This window comes from Grus americana, chromosome 1, assembly GCF_028858705.1.
Source record: "Grus americana isolate bGruAme1 chromosome 1, bGruAme1.mat, whole genome shotgun sequence".
Classification (NCBI taxonomy): Eukaryota; Metazoa; Chordata; class Aves; order Gruiformes; family Gruidae; genus Grus; species Grus americana.
Window position 1 is genome coordinate 183629004 of NC_072852.1, and position 20110 is coordinate 183649113.

Below are 20110 nucleotides of genomic sequence, written 5' to 3' on the forward strand. Positions count from 1 at the left end.
CACCCATATCTTGCTAGCAAGGTATGTTGATATTCATGGAGATTTTAGTATTCATTTCTCTCTGAAGCTGACTGATATTTTCTATTGCCTTTACTTCTCCATTGCTTTATACTGAAATATTTAAATATTAAATATTACAGCTCTGTTTCAGATTTTCTAGAATATTTATTTCATACTGCATTTGAAAACAATTTGTTTGCTGACTAGTAATAAAAATATTTAAACAGAAAACTCTGTTGTTGTTTACAATTTTTTTCTTTGTAATAAAGCTGATACCTCTCAGTTATAAGCTATTTTGTATGTTATTAGTAATTGTATATAGCAGTTATTTTTTTGTTTGTTTGTTTTTGTTTTTGTTTTTGTAACTGTAGTCCGTGAACACTGAGTATGGAGAAAAGCTGCATTATAGACCTGTTAGAATGAGAAGGAAGAACATGCATTTCACAGACTTCAGGGTTAATTAAGGCAAGCAGAATGTAATTACCTACTTCAAATTTGGCCAAGAGAACATTATGAGAAATACTATGCAATTTTGAATGGCCAGTTTTGTTCAGGACCTTGTTTTGATGTTTATCTGAAAGATGACATCTCTAGCAATAGGGTTCCATATAGCATGATACCTGGGCAGTACTAATACAGGGAAAAAATGTCACCTACTGTATCACTCACTAATAATATCTCCTTAAATACTTTAGAGGTCCACAGAGGTCTTACTTCCATCTGTGTAGAGACCAGGCTGACCTCATTTAATTTAGGGGTTCTTGTGTGATTACAATTTAAACCTGTTTTTCTGCAGCACTACGGATGATTGCATTATCTCTCTCAGCCAGCACTCTGAAATGGAGCAACACTCTAGAAATAAACCCTTTTCAGGACAATCTATGGTTTGATTAGCATGGCGGTTCAGGGGCAAAGGGGTGCCAGGAGTACCTCGTTAATAACCCTCTGCAGTAAACACGGATAGCCGAGCAGAAGAGGGAGTAGATTTGCCATTGGTGTTAAGGTTTTCCTCTCCCATTGAAGGGAGAGGGTGACAGGGCCATGAAGTTACAGAGAATGAATGGAGTTTGGGCTCTAGACCCTAAATATTGGCAAGCATAAACATGCTGCCTGCAAAGCAGAATACTCTGCACCACCTTGAAGCCCACTTGAATCTTTCTAAGTCTGTCTCCCTTTAGCTATGTGGCTGTTTAATGGACAGCACGTTTGGTTCAAGTTTTACAGTTAAGCCAGAACTTCAGCTGTCTGCTTGCAGATCTCCCTAAATGCATATAGGCAAACCCAAACTAATATACAAAATATTTTTCTTAGGGCTGGTCAACAGCTGTCAGTTGAAATGTTATTTCAATAATAAGTGTCCTTTTAAAGAAAAAGGGGAAAAAAATGTTTTTGATTGTTACTATGCCAATTTTCATAACATTTTCAATCTAAAGCTTTTTGTAATCTTTTTATTGAAAACATTAAACCAGTATTACCCAAATAGTTATAGAAATGCTTCTTTCTCTAAAGGGAAAATAGTAATCACCCTCTGAATTGCATCGGGTTTTTTTTGTTTGTTTTAAAATTTTCATGAAACATTTGAAGACATGATTAAATGCTGTTCCGAATACTGCCCTACATAAAGGTCAAAGCCTGTGTAGTAACATTTCTTTCCTGCCTTCCTCTTAATTCTTACCCGTTCTTTTTTCTTATATTGAGGTCTGCCATTTTTCCTACTCTTCCTTATGAATCTTGGTCTTTGTAAATCATCCATGGAGTTACTTTTGCAATATTACTATTTTACTTAAGGGTCTAGGCAGTCATCTGACAAATCCTTACTCATATTTGTAGGTTTACTTATATGAGAATATCTACAGAAGTCGATGCCATTTTTTTGGTGTCAATAAATTTACATAGGTATTGGTATTTATAAAATGAATCCTCATTTTTAACAGTTACACACAAATTAGCAACAGACTTGCATTCTATAGTAATAGTGTTTTTCTGTCAAACTGTTTTATTGTTCTTTCAGTCCACAAAACTTTAGTGCCATTTCCCAGGAGAAAGCCTTCAGCAAAGTAGAGACACTTCAGAGCACAGCTAGGTACAGAATACAAGAATTATAAAACTGTCATAAATGTCAGAATGTATTGTAATCAGCAGCACAGTAGCTGTGCCTGGAAACCAGCCATTTATTCTAAGGAGTTCTTTATGGTCTGGTAAATTATATTAAGTTTAAACAAAATTGTAATGACATTTTATACAAAATAATATTTTAATAATCCAGGACACTGCCAGTGTCATGGGATTTTTTTCTCTCCCGCCCCCTTATCTATCCGTCCTTTACTTTAGTCTCAGACTCTTATTTTACCATCCATAGCCAGCACACCCTCTCTTTTTCTGTTATACATACACACTTACCTGCATACTTCTTTATACCAGCACTCCGAATTTAATCTCCCAGATGCCAGTTTTGCACCAGTGTGACTTCACTGATCACAGTGGAGTTTCCACAAGCTTAAATGACTGTACAGAAGATCAGAATGAAACTCAGCAACTTTACAATTATTAAACTGGAGTTTTCTGTTGTATGAAAGCTAAAGCTCCTAAAATAAAGCAACCCTCTCTACACACAGTAAGGAAGCAAAGCCATACAACAGAAGAAAATCAGAAAATCAATGTGTTGGGGAAGAAAAAAAAAAAAAAAAAGAAGAGGAAGATTTCTGAAAGTGAATAATTAAACAAAAAGAAGCTAAATATAAGGAAATTTTACCTTTCTCTGTAGAGAAATAAAAGATCACACAGAAAGCAAAACTGTTACAAAGAAATATTTAATGTTTAACCATTAATCAGTATGTAGTCCAAAATATATTACTTGTGCAGCTATAAATAGTAAGCCATGTTAGCAGAATAATTGCCATTGTGGCAGACTGTATTGTTCATTTCTCTCTCTGTCTCCTTCTTTTCTTCTGTCTCCCCTATCCATCCCTGCTTCAGTTCATTCTCCGCTACGTGCCTTAAACTTGCATCCATCTTTTCTGTTGCTTTTGACACTTTCTGTAGTCAAGTAATGGTGAGCACAGGTAATATATTATTTATTTATTGAACATTGTGCACACTGGGAGGCAAATTAGTATTCTGTCCCTATCACTCACTGCTAGACACTGCACGCAGATGGAACACATTACCACATTAGACCAGTTAAGAGGCTTTAAATTAGATTTGTGACTTGAAAGTTTGAATAAGAAAACTAATAGAACACAAAATGAAGCAGAGGGAAAATTAGATTAATTATCTACAACATTTGGAGTGAACTGTTGCTGATGCACTGTGTTGTAGAAGGCTATTTTTGTACTACAGACATGCTTCAATTTTGCGTACATTAAGCTACTTGAATGTACTTGTGAAAACACATTTATTTACAGTTTTTAATATCCTAGAGTTATTTTTTTAAATTAAAAATAGATATTTTAAATATGCCACATCATTTTCCCCTCAGTTTTTTTGCTTTACTATTCTGAGGAGAGAAGATGAATTGTAAGCACCACAGGGACTGTAGAAATTAATTGTGGAAATAAAAATTTGAATCCTAATGTTAAATTAGAGGAAAATTAATGTAAAGTTGTTAATTTTCTGTCATGTTACAATATAAGACAAAATTCTGTATTCTGTGAATGCACCAATGCAGATTTTGAACAGGCAACTACACAGACGACGCAAAAACAGATAATTTTTTTCCCACCCTTCCCATTTTCCCTCTCACCCATATGAAAGACTCTCTCACATTCAGTCAGGAAAAAATTACGTAGAATAACAAAGGCAGTAGCCAAATTGCACATTTACAAGTCTGCTTTATCATCACCTCAGCAAAGGCTGAGCTCTCGTTTCATTTCTAAAACTATTTTCAAGTGATTTAGGCAATTCAGGTAGACTGAGACAATTCACCTGCAAATAGGATTGAGTTCAGGGACCCTACATTCTTGTGTCACTAGTGTTTCTGGTTCCTGTCTTCTTTATTAAGTGAGACTGCTGACATTTAATAAAAGCAATTTATGTTGGAACATCAAAAAATGTTCAAACAAACCATAGCCCAAATTAATTTCACCAGTTTTGCTGTATATCATTCCCTCTGCCATATTTGTACATTTTTTTTTTTACATGAACAGTCTCTGTCTATTGTAAACACTTATTTTTTACTATTTCCATACAATTTATTTCTTCTAGGTTATTGGATCAGAAAAATATTTTCTACAGTGCTTGGACCTTTAGAATGAGTGGTTAAATAAATAATATCTAATTACTGTTCTTATGCAAAAAGAATGCATATTAAGAAGTACTGTATAACCATGGTGCATTTTTTAAATGTAGTACCCAAAAACTGGAAAAGAAGTTATGGATGAAGAAAAATGGGAGAAAATCTCTTTCTTTGTATATTCATATAAGCACAGTTACACTGAATACACTCACACATATATAAGTATGATTGAAACATGTTTAAGATGCTTTGTCAGGTGTCCCAAACACATATTTGTTATTCACAAAATATTTGTTTTACTAAAAACATCTGAATTAAAAAGAGGGCTTGTTGCATCTTTGTGTTGCTGTATTTTTAAATAACCACAATACAGAAAATTTTAAAAAAATGAGGAACTAATGTGTAAACTGTGATAGCTAAGGAATGCAGGCAGTTGATAAGGCTAGCTAAAAAAATATCAGTGAAGAAATATGGTTAAAAGAAACAGATACGAAATATATGTACTTCTGTTCTAACGTATATACATCAGAACTACATCTAGTGACTTTTACTGATAGTGTTATGACTGATACTAAACAGAGATGCCAAAATTATGTATCATGATGCAGAAGAGGTAGAAGTATTTAATAAATATTTATTTTCTGCATCAGCAGGAAAACAACAGCAGTAGCAACAAAAAAACCTCCTCTCAGAACAAAAGAATAGGTATCAGATTTTATAGATAATTAGATTTAGCACAAAGAGTATTAAAAATCTAATGAAGTTAAGCATTTATTACAACACAGAACCAGAACACTTGAATCTAAGAACATCCAAGGAGTTATCCAGAAATGTTCATGAGCTGTTTAAAACAGATGTTTTCAAACAAGAACAATGGAAAACTCACAGAGGATTTGAAAACAGCTGAAATGCTGTACTGGTGTTTTAAAAGGTTATACGAGAGGAAATTAAAGGACAGCTAGGTTGATATCAATCTCAGACAGTTATCAAAAAGCTGACTTGGACGCAATCAGTAAATAATTAAGAGTCACTAACATTCAAAATTAATGTCAGCCAATGAGTTTAATGGAAAATAAGCCTTGTTATACAAACTGTTTAGAGTTTTTTATGAGATTACAAGCTCAATTGATAAAGGTCAGTTTGCTAAATAAAATATTCAACCTTCTGTAGGGTATTTGGCTTCCTGTCACATGACTTTCTGGTTTTAAAAAAGATCTATTATAAAAGGAAGATATCCATATTTAATGTACATATAATTGTCTCTACTACTAGGTTGCAATAAGAAACTGTAGATGAGAAATTAGTAGTCACTATGGATGGATTTTCCTGTGATTTCATACATTAATTTATCTCAGCCCAAGGTTATTCACTGTCTATATTGGTAGTTTAGAAGAAAATATGAATGAACAGTGAATAAAATTACTGAAAATACTAGAACTGGTAAAGTGACAATGAATAAATAAAGAGGTAATTCAGGTAAACACATTAAGGTAAGATGTATTGTTTAGTAGAATTAAGTACATTTTAATGCTTTACTTTTTAACATGAAGGGGTGAAAGATTGTGTCAGAATAAACATCAGATCATACAAGTAGGATTTGAGCTAATCCAACAACTAGATGCTTATCCAAGTTGCAATCTCCATGGACTTCGAAAAACAGCAGAAGTCTGCTTTCTCCCTTACTTGTGCATTGGAAAGTGAGGTTGGTTTCTTCCCCTGCTGCTTCCAAGAAGAATAATGGAGGAGGAATCTACAGTAGAGGGTACAGCTGCCAAGTCTGAGAGATGACCTTTACACTCCCTGGCATTTGTCACCTACAACCCTGCCTTTGCTGCTGTCACTGGCTACAGCTAACATGATTCTCCCAAGTTTTTCACTCTAATCCTTATTTCTAGTTTGGCCTTTCCCTTGGTACCTCCCTCTTCTGTCCTCATAGGCTTCAAAACCTCCATTTTTACTTCAAATGTGAGAAACCTTAAGTCAGTACTGCTCCCAAAGATAACCAACAGAATTTGATTACCCAGATGGAATTCAGAAGTCAAACTTCATCACTGACTATACAAGGAGAAAAGTAGGGCTATTTCTGCACTGCTATATGATATTAATGAAGCTATTAGTTGACTGCTATGACAAGTTCTGGTGCCTGGACTTTAGAAAAGATGTTGACAATTTTAGAAGGGTTTGAAAATAATTACTGGAATTAGGAAGGCTGGGGAAAATGCCTCATGCGGCGAAGCTGCAAAAGCTCCTAGTATTGAATTTCTTCAAGGACATGACTGCATCACAATCTACAAATGCCTAATTGAGAAACTTTGTGGCATTAGGCATAATGAGATGCAGTGGTTTGAAGGCAAAGTTAGGTAAATTAGACTAGATATAAAGGTCATTTCAGAGAGATTTTAACAGAAGAGCTTCCCTAGGAAAGCAATGACTTCTCTATTGCTTTTAGTTTCAAAATTAAACTATGAAAAAAACCCCAAAACCACCCTCAAAGGAAAGTTAGCAACACAGTCACTAAGTGTGCTTCTCTGGTCTGTATTACATGAAATAAATCAGATATTAACTAATTCTAACAGTCTGCTTGGTGTTATAATCTTAGCAATTCTCTCTATACAGCCTTTGCTCTCTTTTGTGTGCCTGGCACTCTTTGGCTAATGGCTAAGAACATTGAGATGGGCACTTGACAAAGTAGCTAAACACCTACAATGCATTTTCTATGGAATTTGGAAACTCAGCTGAAAAAGTTTTCCAGAAATATGCTGCTGAACTGGTACAGATACCTACTTGAGGTGAAGAAGTCTTCCTGGCTGTAACATAGTGTCCTTGGCTGAGCTCAATGTTTTTGTGCTTACATCCTGCACAAGGCCAGGAGATACACAAACCAGCCATCTTTGAGAAATGGCTGCTACGTAAGTGCCGTAGCTCTAACACCCATAGTAAATCTGGCCAGCTGGCCACTCTAAACTACTTAATTGCCCATGCTAACTTCAGAATATGAGCTTTCTTGGCTCTGGATTGCACCATATTGGGTAATTTTTTGGTGTGGTCTTGATTATCTGTAATGCAGCATTTCATCCCAGAAACAGTTCTCCGAGCAAGACACATTTTTTCCATGAACTTCTGGCTAGACATATTGTTTTCCATGACACAATTTTATTTTCCATGATACTGTATAGGGTACCTTTAGGGTTCCTCAAAAAAAGTTTTAAAATAGTGCAAATCAGAGACTACTTGACAACTCCTATTCAGTGTGCATGGAGTCTCACTTGTCCACTGGGAAGGTGCATCATTGCAAATTAACTGCCTGACTTTTTACCAAAAGTGTTGAGAGTTATTTTAGCCAGTGATCCTTCTGTCACAAGGATTAGGATTCATGAACTACTATTTCTGTGTTTTATCCATAGTAGTGCTTTTGGCTTCATTTGAGATTGACACATGTGCAGGTCCTATTTATTCTCTAATGTATGTCTTTAGTTAAGCTACTCCATCTACGCAGTATGTCTGTATGTGATCTTTGAAGTAAGAAAAAACAATTGCCGGCATCGCACATAGATTTGGTTTGTATACAATAATATCAGGTTTCAGAAATTATGGTAAGTGTATAAGTACCTGAACATATAAACAGAGAATTTTAATCTGCTTTTCTCCATTTTAACAATCACAACTCTTTTTTATTATTATTGATACACTACCATATGACACTTGAAATACATTTTGAGAAGGGTTTATTTCATACTAAGAGCTTTGTCAGAGACCATGCATATTCCCTTCTATTTGCCAGGTTTATGTGTTTCAAGATATGAAAGACCATTGCAGCTATTAATTTTGCTTCTACTTATAATACTCATCAGATACTAAATTTATACCTGCTTTTTTTAATCTAAGATTAACCATAGAGATGTTTATTTTTTTACCTATAATTTTCAGTTTTTCAGAGAGATACATTATTACAAAAATGAATGTTTAGCTATCACTAAAACTGAAAAATATGTAACCTGTTCAAGAAAAGAATCACACCTACAATTCTACTGACAAGCACTGTTAAATAAGTGATACAAGCAATAATACACATATTGGTGGGGAAAATCTTCACTAAAAAACGTACGCTGCACTTCTAATGTTCAAGGTTCTTTTTTATTGCCCATTTTTATCACTTGTTTAAATGTGAAAATTTAAAAAAAAAACAACACAACATAAAAATGTGCTATCATGATAATCTAAGAAAACCATTCTGATCTTGGTTTCTTATGGAGGTAATTATCAGGAAGCAGAGAAAAGACGAGACAAGGGAGAACAACTGTGTCGTGTGGTGGCGTGGGTTAAAGGAAACACCTTATTCTGACATATCATGAAGAGGACTAGAAGATTGCAAGAAATAAGCTTGCAAGCTTTGGTGCTGACATTATTGAGAGGCCACCTGGAGTAATAATAAAATGAGAAAGGAACAGAGCAAAACATGAAAACCAAACTGTATGGTTTGCAAATGAAAGAAAGGGGTATGAGATCAAAACAAAGTGAGGCACATTCAGAATCAGTGAAAGATGATTTTTCAGTGAGGTGTAGATGAATGGAAGGAGTGTTACAGGCTGAAGGGAAGTAAACAAATTTCAGTAAACAAACTTCATTACTACCTTTAACATTGTTATAGTTACATAGGTGTTAAGATGCTAATAACAAATAGTTGGAAAGGTATTATAAATATCTATCATGATATATTATTTTTATGCAACTTGACAGAGAACCCAAAAAGTCTTAACCTAAAGTAAGAATGCACGTGTGACCTCGAGTGTATTAAGACTGTCTTGAATAACACTTGGTGAAACATCAGTAAGATATAATTTCTTAAAATATTATAAACCTGCATCTGAAGAAAAACATCCTGACAGGTCATCTACAGAATAACAGGTTATTTAAGAAAATATTATTGAAAGATGTCCAGCTTATCTGAGAATGTGTGGTTATATGATGAACAGATTATTTAAGAAAATACCCATTGATATGTTCAAATTAAAGAAAACAGAAAGCCATTCATTGCAGTTGGGCTCATATAATTTAACCTTGTGGAGTGTAGCCAAAATTGGCCACAACTACTTGCACAGGTGAGGTTACCACTACACTGGGCACGTCACACTGTAACAAACCTCACTCAGTTGCAAAAGCCCCACTTTTCTTCAGAATTGGGTATGAAGAGTTGATCATGCCAGTATCTTGAACTGTATTGCTACTTCTATAAGGGTTGTCTTATTGTTGTCAACGGGAACAAGATTTTAGAATCATCTGACCTGAAGTTCTCTTGGCTGTGCTGGAATGGTCTGCTTACCCGCCCTTGAGGCTTAGCCTGTCTCTAAACTGGATGCAAATGTTACTGGAGAATGAAGCCTACCTAGCTTGCAATTCAGATGCAACAAAAGCCAGAACTATTAGCTAATTTTTAGCACCAATCCAGATGGAAAAAGGAAATAGAAAGAGAAAGCAAAGGAACAAACAAACAGAATCTTAAAATATTAAAATATATTAATAGTTCAAGAACAAGACATTCAAATTTTTCAGGTGAGACTCACAAATAAACTTAGATCATTCTGCAATTACTTTCCTCTGGAACTGTTTAATTTGCTCTTGCTAAAGTTGTTTTACCTGATATACACATTTTAGATGTGAGTGAGTGATAAAGAGAATGATTCCATAACCTGGTGATTAAGCACCTTCACAGACTGGGAAGAAGCATATAGCATCCACGTTCTACTTTTCTGAACATACAGTAATGTAAATCAAAGGACCTTATTTAAGAGACAAGTTAAGCTTCAGTCCAGTCTATGTTTCAGATTAGGTGAAAAAGGAGGTTTGTAGTTCTGTTCTCCCAGGACAATAAGTGAACGAATGAACTAGAGAGTAAAAAAAGAGATCCTTCCATCTCTGTGTTAGTTTTTTTTTCTTTTTTTTTTTCCTATGTCCTCTAATGACTTTTATTCTTTGTTTCTAAATACAGTTCTTGGGTTTGTTTTTTGATTTATTTTGTTTTGACTTAGTTGCTTAATAAAAATAAGTGGATTTAATTATCCAAAAGGCATAAGACTTAGCATGTAGGCCAATTTCCCAGCTGAATCCAAGTGAACTCCTGAATACCTGTATGTATATACACACACACACACACACAGACACATATCTATGCGTATATATACGTATACGCATATCAAAGGCCTAGGAAAGCTTGAAAGTAACTGCAAATCTGTGATTAAAGAACAGCCATACGATGGCTCAGATTACTTTAATTCTTTGCTTATTCACATTCCCAAAGATAGGCCCAACGGCTCCTTTTCTCTTCTTCCAAATGAGCAGCAAAAATAGTGAGAAGGCCCTGGGAAGACCTTATCAGTGTACAACGCAGAAGAACCTTTTGTCTTTCAAGTATAACGATTCAAACCACAACCATGAAAGGCAGCTAGGAAGGCCTAAAACTGAAAATAATGATGAAAAAAAGGACTTCTTTATATGTGGTATAATATAGTGAGGAAGAAAAAGGCTATCACTAGTATTTATATATTTGATATGTCAACAGAGACATTTGGAGACATAAAGCCAGAGAACTGACAGTCATGGAACTGTAAATATTGAGAACATCCAGGAGGATCTGGAAGAAAAAGAGAGATTAAACTGTTCATTAAAGATAGGGTAACAGTGTGCAAAATACTGCTTCAAAGAGTACAAAAAGGGGGCATTTTTAGAGCAGTGCAAAGAGTATTAAGGAAAAAGAATAAAACTACATTTTCTGAAAACCGTGCAAGAGGTGCTCAGATATAAAGTTGTGTCAAATGTGTAATAGGGCAGCTTTTATTGCTTAAATCATTTAAAACAAGACTGAATAACATATTTTGAAATAATATTGTACCAGGAGGAGGATGAACTAGTAGACCTTACCATTTTAAGATCTGTCTCTTCTGTACTTTATTGTAATCCATTTAATTAGTTATGAAATCATTAATCAATAGGCTCTTTTCTGCCAGCTCAAAAATGGGAGCGTCTGAAACAGTTATTATAAAAATACTATATATATAACATTCATAAATTTTTTATTTCTGTTTTAACAGATGGTACTACACTCTTTTCTTAAGTCATTCTCCAGATTTCTTTTTTCTGAACTAAAAAAGTTCTTAACTTTCTTTAGGGAATACTATCAGGTCAGTATTACAACTACAGGAGTCACTATTGGACTTCTCTTAGATTGTGGCCCTTGGCATCCTTTTTTTTTTTTTTTTTTATGAAACAAAATATTAATTGTGAAAGAAGGATCAGAGGTTCTGCTGTTCATTAGACAACCAGCTACAGCAGAAAAGACTTTCTTTCTGTAGGTAGCATCAGACTTGTTTTTCTTTAAGAAATATTGACACTAGAAAGGATATGATAGGATATATTCACATGGCTAACTTGTCTGTAAATGACAATATGAGAAATGACAAAAAGTCTTTGAGAACATGAGGCAGCAGTGCATGTACATGAGTTAATTTTATACAGGAATCCATTTGCATTGCAAACACTGTTTTTGGGCAAGAAAAAGGAAGATTATTAAAGGTGTCGTATAGACAGAAGGACATTTACTAGTGTTACTGAAACAACTGATCCTAAGAAGAGAAAAAATTGTGCAAGTGAGTTATTTAACATTACTGGGTTTTGAGAGGGACATCTGAATTCCAAAGAAACCAATATTGTCTCTTCTATATTATAAACAGACAAGTTTAATGGAAAAGCGCTATTAGTCCTGTGCAATCTTGATTTTAAGCTTCACATGTGCTTTTGCATAACAATAGGTTCAAAATTGGCTTTTCAAAGTTTTTAAGAGCAATCATTTCCAGCAATGACAGTGACAACCACTACTAAGTAACCATTTTATCCCACTGACCTAATCATGAAAATAGTTAAGCAGAATACATTTAAAGAGCTAGTCTATATGATCCTGATTTAACAAATACAGACACTCATGCCTAAACCTATTCTATTTTTTTAAACTAAAGGAAGTCTTTAGCTTAAAAAAATAGGTTAAATTTCAATTAATAATACAGTTAAAAACAGGTTCTCTGCTGAATGTCCTTTTAAAAAGACAAAAAAAATTATATCAGTGGTATAAATTTATGCAGTTTGATAATAATAATAATTTTTACCCTTCATTTTAATCAAAATATTGCATTGTCATAGACTTCAAGCAGCATAACAATTAAGAAATGTATTAAACAAGAATCTTAACACATTAGTCTTTTTTTTTTTTTTTGTCATTCAAGAAGGGCCTTAGTCTGTTCTAAAAGTTATTAATGACTCTTCTTCGGTTCAAAGATCTTTTGATGTGTCCTGGATAGATATTTGATGTTCACCTGCTGAATCAAAGAGGATTTGAAAACTGAGCTTTGGATTGGGAAATTGCACTGGAACAGGTTGCCCATAGAAGCCGTGGATGCCCCATCCCTGGAAGTGTTCAAGGCCAGGTTGGATGGGGCTTTGGGCAACGTGGTCTAGTGGAGGGTGTCCCTGCCCATGGCAGGGGGGTTGGAACTAGACAATCTTTGAGGTCCCTTCCAACCCAAACTGTTCTATGATTCTATGAAATTGTGAAGATATTGCCAAGTTAATTAGCTTTACAGTTACTGTAAGAAAGTTTTAATTGTGTTCTGCAGATAAAGTGTAACCTTTCTGAAATATTCCTGAGAAAGAACAAATTCCTATGCAATATTGATATGAATGGGTATAAGAAAAAGGTTGCACATTACTTCGTAGCACTCACTGGTTTTGCACTGCTTTGACTGACAGTGACATCCATTCAGCAGCAGTGTGTTTTCCTGTAGAGGAGACTCTCCATTTTCAGCAGATATTACCAATAAAGTCAAAAGTCAGAAGCTTTGAATCAGGGACACAGCCAGGACTAAAGTCTTGGTTCTTCAACCACAAAGAAAATACTGCGTAACAATTTCAGAATGGCTTTCTTATAAAACATCAGTGTTAGGATTATAGTGCACCATCAGCTTTGTAAATCAGACTTTCTAGAGTCAAAATGTCAGTTTACTCTTCATGAATCAATTTTGATCCTGAAATAAGTAGGCACCTTTCCAGCTGAACTTACTGAGAGTGACAGCCCCGGTCTATGATTAGGCTCATTGGTCAACATTCATTGTGGCAAATATAACTGAGGTGCCTAAAACAGGCGAAGTCCAGTTGCTGTGCACTTCTTCAAACACTAATAGCAAGAGAGATGGGACCCTTCAATGGGCATTTTGCGAGTGTGCCTGCACACTCACCCTTGGCCTGGATAACTCATAAATAAGAATGTGAGTGCATATGGTGTGTGTGGAGATCGAACACAGACAAAACTGCTTGCACTAAAAATGGTGATGTTAAGGACCTGACCCCCACCCAGACAGGGCAGCACAGCCTCCCAATGGGATGCTGGGAAAAGCCTGTACCCAGCAGTGGGGTGTCAGCATGGGGCCAGCACCCAGGGCCCCCCACTGCTGGGTGCAGGGGACCTTGTGGGGGGCTTCCCCACACAGAGCTGGGGGGCTCACATCTGCCCCAGGGGGTGAGCAAGTGGGGAACCTGCACTGCCAGAGAGGGGTGCCAGTGACCTCTGGCTGGGGGGGCAGGGGAACTGTAGGGGGATAGGAAAATTTTCTGAGGTTTAGTTATGGAAGGGTGTTTAGAAACTTGTAGGTGCTTATTAACATTTTGTAAGTGTCTAAGCATTGTGGTTTAACTGTTGTATTACTGATATTGATCCTGAATGTATAGCTCGCTGATTGCTGGTTAATTACGTGTCGTTAATAAATCACTAAACTGCTTTGATCCTAATTTAGTTTAAACTATTTCAACTGAGCAGTTTTCCCTGAAATACAATTCAATGTATCTAAAACTTGAATTATCTCCTGGAGTTGCTGTTTCTCTCCATTAGCAATAGCATTTGACTGTTCTAACTTAGGAGCCTTAGAAAAAAGATTGAACTATACCTGAGTTACTGTGACCAGCGACACAGAATCTGAATAGATATCGGGACTGCGGAGAATGAAGTTGCAAATCTACATCCACATAGTAAAGAAATTATCACAAATGGAACAGCAATCCTTGGGGCAGGGACATCTAAATGAGAGAAACTGTTTTTAAAGTCTTGTTCTGTAGAGCCGTACCATTTCCAGATGGTAAAAGATGGTTCCTAAAAGCTCTCAGGCTTTACTGGAGTTGCTAAGCAATGATCAGAAAAAATGCTACAGTGTTCTGCACATGCTGTTTAAGTTTTTGGGTTTTTCAGGGGTTTTTTTTGTTTGTTTCTTTTTTTTTTCCTTCAGGGCTGAAAAAGGGCCACGTGATCATGAAGGAGATGTGCTAACTGATGGGGTTTTTATTGCAAAGCAAGGACTACAGACAAGTGTCAGCACGTCATGAAAGTGCTTCTATTTTACATAGATCAACAACAGAAACAGAAGAATTAGGTGGGGCAGGCTATAAAGGGACCCAATAAACAAACAATTTCAATTATCTCATACAAATTAGGTAGGTCTGGTCTCAGGTCATGTAGCCACGGAGAGAGGAGGTGCAAGGGCCCTACACAGAGAAAAAGGTCTGTTAATTATGAAATCTAGCAAAGGATCTTTTCTTTTAGATCATCACAAGTAAATAGCTTTTAGTGTTTCCCCTACTGATTTTTATTTTACACTTTCATGGTGCTACACAGCCATTTGGATGAAATTAGGCTACAAAACTATTTTGTGCAGCAGTTTCTTTTTTTTCCTTTAGTCTGGCTATCAACATCTCGTGTAGAAAAACAACGGGCATGTTGCCCCAAGCTCTACCTGCTGTGCGCACAGCCAGCCCTCCTCCCCCTCTGCTGTCACTCCCGCTGAGGCTAACAGCAACCATGTGTCATCCCAGCTCCTCTTAAACTCGTTGATCCTCCTGAGAAGATCCGCCTGTCTCTGCAAATCTGTTAGCTGATTGTCTCCTACCATCGCTAACTGACAACACTTAATACGTTTTCTTACCTGTTCCTTCTTAATATTCATGTACGCTGCATATACAATATGCACTAAGTGCAACTGGTGGCATAGCAGATGGATAGAACAAAAAGTGTGTGTATTACAGGGGAAAAAATCATGGATTTTTTGTCCTTTTTTTTTTTTTCCCCTTCTAAATAAACAATACACTTTTTCCATTTTGTTTCCATTCAGAGCCCCTTAGTACCTAAACAAGATAGCACAATTTTAGACATAGATTTCTCTGTATTTATTAAATTTTAAAGAAGAACTGTAGCTTTTTATTGCCCACATTTTTCGATAACTATTACATTTCAATTCTGCCAGAAAGACTCACTTCTGTCTGCCAATCAGTGTCAAAAGCCAATGTCATCAATGTAACTAACTGGACATTTATTTCAGAAAATTAACTTACAGTCTGGTAAACATTATTGATTATGACAAGCAATACTGTATGATTACTAACTGGATAACTTCAAACATATGGAAAATCTCATTTCTGATTTCTTTACAATGTGATTATCCAGGACAGCAAGTCATAGTAGAAAATGGTGTAGTGTATAATAGTCATTGAAATATAAAATAATAATTGCTGCTCTAGTGGTACCTCAATATGTAATTACACAATACATATTTTAAGAAGTCTCAGATTGCATATCCCCATGGCAGGCAGCTACTTCCATGGGGAGCATTTCGTAAATGGAGGAAATTAACAGGCTAAAAGCCAAATTATGACAGAAACTGACAAAAGCAAGGGGAAAATCAGTGTGAAGGATAATACTCCAGGCTTGACTTGTTCCATTATACTTAGCCATTACAGGGAGGCTCTCAGGTCACTGAATGATTTGTTCTGCAATACCTGTAACTGCGCACAATAGGCTACGTGAAAGGCAGTATCCATCATAACTTTGAATTGCCTTGCTTTTGTCAGTTTGTGCTGTACCTTTAACATTATTTAAGTATACTATAGGGAGTATTATTATTAAAGCCAGATTGGTACTGAATTACCCAACCTCCCTGCAGACCTAAAAGAACTGAAAAAATGCCAGGTGTGTGGTACCTATGCTTATTATCTGAAACTGAGTGCCTAATCCCGCATTTAATTTTGCTGTGTCAATTAATTTGTTTCACAGACATCTACTGCAATATTAAAAGAAAGAACCTGGTCAAAGTAGTATGAGGAAAATATTAAGCCGCAAAGCATGGGGTTTTTTTGTGAATTATTTCAACCCTTTCCCTCTTTTGCTAATTCAAATAATTATCATACAGATAAAATGGTTTTGTGATTCAGGACATTGATGAATGATGATGCAAGGACTGGTGGATAAATTTACACTATGACAGTGTCATATCTAGGGTGTGGGGGATGACCCTGCGAGTTCCACAGCAAAAATGCAAAAATCTTGAACTAATGTGAAGTTATAATGGAGTCGGAAACTAAAACTGGGTCAATTCATGGTTTAAAAAAATGAGTGTCTAAATCCACCAAAGATAATGAATGTTGGAGCACCTTTCTGACAGTGGTTTCCCAGTGGGTTTCATAGATGCATGAGAGTGCTTCCAAATATCATTTTGGGAAAGCTGGGGACTTAAGATGGGGCTTAAACACTATAAAAACGAGTAGGTATGAAAGTAGTGCTGCTGTCTCCCAGGTGAATGTCATAACCACTGAACTATGTCGTATATATAAGCCAGCTCACTTCCATTGGCTCTAACCCATTCCAGTTCAGACAAGAATTTCACAGAATCATAGAATCATAGAATGTTTCGGGTTGGAAGGGACCTTAAAGATCATCTACTTCCAACCCCCCTGCCATGGGCAGGGACACCCTGCACTAGACCAGGTTGCTCAAAGCCCCATCCAACCTGGCCTTATTTAAAATTTGGATTTAAAATCCTGCTGCTGTTAAGGCTCTAAGTGTCTAAGGGCACTACTGAGACTCAAAGTGTCGTATAAATGCCAACAGGCAGGAGCTTTAGGTGTCTGCAGGGCTACATAGCCAGCTCAGTAGGAATTTTGAGGACCTAACTGATATTTTAATATTTGCAGAATCACAGAAATATCGAGGTTGGAAAGGACCTCTGGAAGCCATCTGGTCCATCCCACCTGCTCAAGCAGGGCCCCCTAAAGCAGGACTATGTCCAGACAGTTTCTGAATGTCTCCAGAGATGGAGACTCCACAACCTCCCCGGGCAACCTGTGCCAGTGATCGGTGACCCTCACAGTGAAAAAGTTTCCTGATGTTCAGGAGGAGCCTCCTGTGCTTCAATTTGTGCCCATTGCCTCTGCTCCTGTCACTGGGCACCAATGAAAAGAACCTGGCTCCATCTTCTTTCCACCAGCATGTACTTGTACTTTGGAGTTAATCCTCCCCCAGTATAGGACTTGCCATTTCCTTTTGGTGAACTGCCTCAGATTTCTGTTGGCTTTCCATATTAAATGAAAGGAGTTAAATTTTGTTTCATCATACCTAACTTTGGGAAGCTCACTAACTTCAGGCAACTCAGATAAAAGTTTAGATTAGAAGGACATAACCTCAGTTCCCTACATAATCAATGACAGTACCTATTTGTCTCCAGCACGTATAGAGAAAGCTTACTGTGATCTGAACATGTTGACATATAAAACATAGTTTACAGATTTCTAAACCAGGGACAGTTTAGGAGATCCTTTACATACAGCTTAGATTTTCATTATTCCAGAGCACAGCAGTCTTCAGAAGGAAGAATAAAATCAGTCAGAGAAGTTAATCTTGTAGCCACATTTTTCTTCTGAGTGTCAGTTGCTGTGGTTGTGTGCCAATACCACACTATCTCTGGTAAGGGTCAGTCTGGACCCCCAAACCTTGCTGGATTTAGTCCTGAGCCTTTGTGTTAGCAAAAAAAAAAAAAAAAAAAAAAAAAAACAAACCAACCCACACCAAACCCAAACCAAAAAAAAACCAAAAAAAACAAAAGGTATTATACTTGGTGGATTTGAGTTTGGTACTAAGCCTCACTAGCTTAAAAACTTATTTCACAATGATTTAAATGGGACAATTGCCGTGGGTACAGAAAATTGAGCAAATAAAAAAATTGAGAAACCAATTGTGTATTTTTTTTTTTTCCCCTAAGGGGGAGTATAGTTTCCAAACCAGATATTGCAGGAATTGTTGCTAGAAACAAATTAGTACTTGTAGCCTTGTTCATCAGTTCAATTCATTACTTGGTAAAGCATGTAAGCCACACATGAAAATCACATAAGTAGTTAACGTGACAGTGTTGAGTCAAGTAACAGCAATGACTGCTGAGAATTAACAGAACAGTGTGAGAATATGTTTTGGGAGTAATAAAACAAAGCATGACTATTTGGTAGGATTTGGAACACTAGGAAAGGGTTTGGTAGGTGGAGAGGATTAGGTCTCAGAGAACATGTTTGCCTGATGTATTGTGGCACAGCATTGTAGCAGAAGTGCCAGAAGCGCTACTGATATGAGGTATGGCACAATTCCAGGCTAATATACCTGTTCCTCAATTATTCTGCATCAATATGGTTCTCTCTACATGACACGGTATTGTGTCATATAAATGTATCTTTACAGTTAAGCCAGAGAAGACACGAGAAAAGAGGCTGTGGGAGAAAAAGCTTCAGCACCAGGAAGGCAGCTTCGGTGTCCTGTTAAGTTTTGTTTTCACAGAAGTCAACAGCGTGTTTCCCACTGGCTTTGGCGATGCACGGTCAGATTGCTGGTGTGCAGGTGATTCATAGAAAAAATACCAATATTAGTAAAATACGAGGCTACATGGATTATAAAGGTTGTTTCATGCATCAAAGTCAATTTTGGTTGATAAACTAAATAAAGCTGAAAAGCCTGTAAAAGTAGAACCCCTACGAGTAAATATATGAAGAGTAAATAAGCTACTTGTCATTCCTGCCTCCGTGACCACTTACTATATACGCAAGTGCTCGTTCAACATCTGCCCTCTTATAACTTCGCCTAGGGAACATGCATGAAAAATATAAACTACAAGCTCGTAGCAGTGGAAATGTAATTTTAGTTTATTTCTTTGCTGAAGTATGGAAGTGTAGATAGCTTGTTGTGATACCACAAAATCAATTCAGCTCTTTTGCTGTGAAAACTACCATTTTTTGCTTAGCAAGTACTTGTGAATTTGATTTATTGTGAAATTTTTCTATTTCACAGGAAAGCAGATTTTTTTTTTTATATGAACTGGCAAGTTTCCACGTCTAAAAACTGCCTTTCATTTGTATGGAAACTAAGAAAACACTTGAGGTGAAATCAAAAGTCTAAATCTATTTTTCCATACTATAATTGAGATTTTTTTTTTTTTTATACACAGATTTCACTCAGATACCTTCATTGTCTTCTTTCCAGTATGCTGTGGGGTTTTTTTCTTAATTTCTAATGAGATTTTCCTCACTTTTTTTTTTTTTATTAATGCAAACTTCTGGAAATGTGAACTGTCTTTTAAGTTATATTTCTTTAATTTTTTCCTTATTATTTTTATATTCATTACAAATGTGTTAATGTGCAGTCAGTTGCTAAAAACACCCATGTATTGCACAATAGGGATAAGGGAATGTATAAACATTTCTATAAAGAATTATAATTTATAGACAAGCATCATATGCCCATGTAACTTTAATGGCAGGAGATCTGCCCAGGGAAAATACATGAAAAGACTAGCAATTTGTGTGTTGATAATATAATGCTTGATATCTATGGTTAATATAAAACACTATAATAAATTTGAAATTAATGGGATGACTTCCATTTAGGCAACGTTGGCTAATTTATTAACTGTAAGATATTAGCAATGTATTACCAGAATTGACATAGTAGGCCAATAAGTGATAAAACTCCAAAAACTG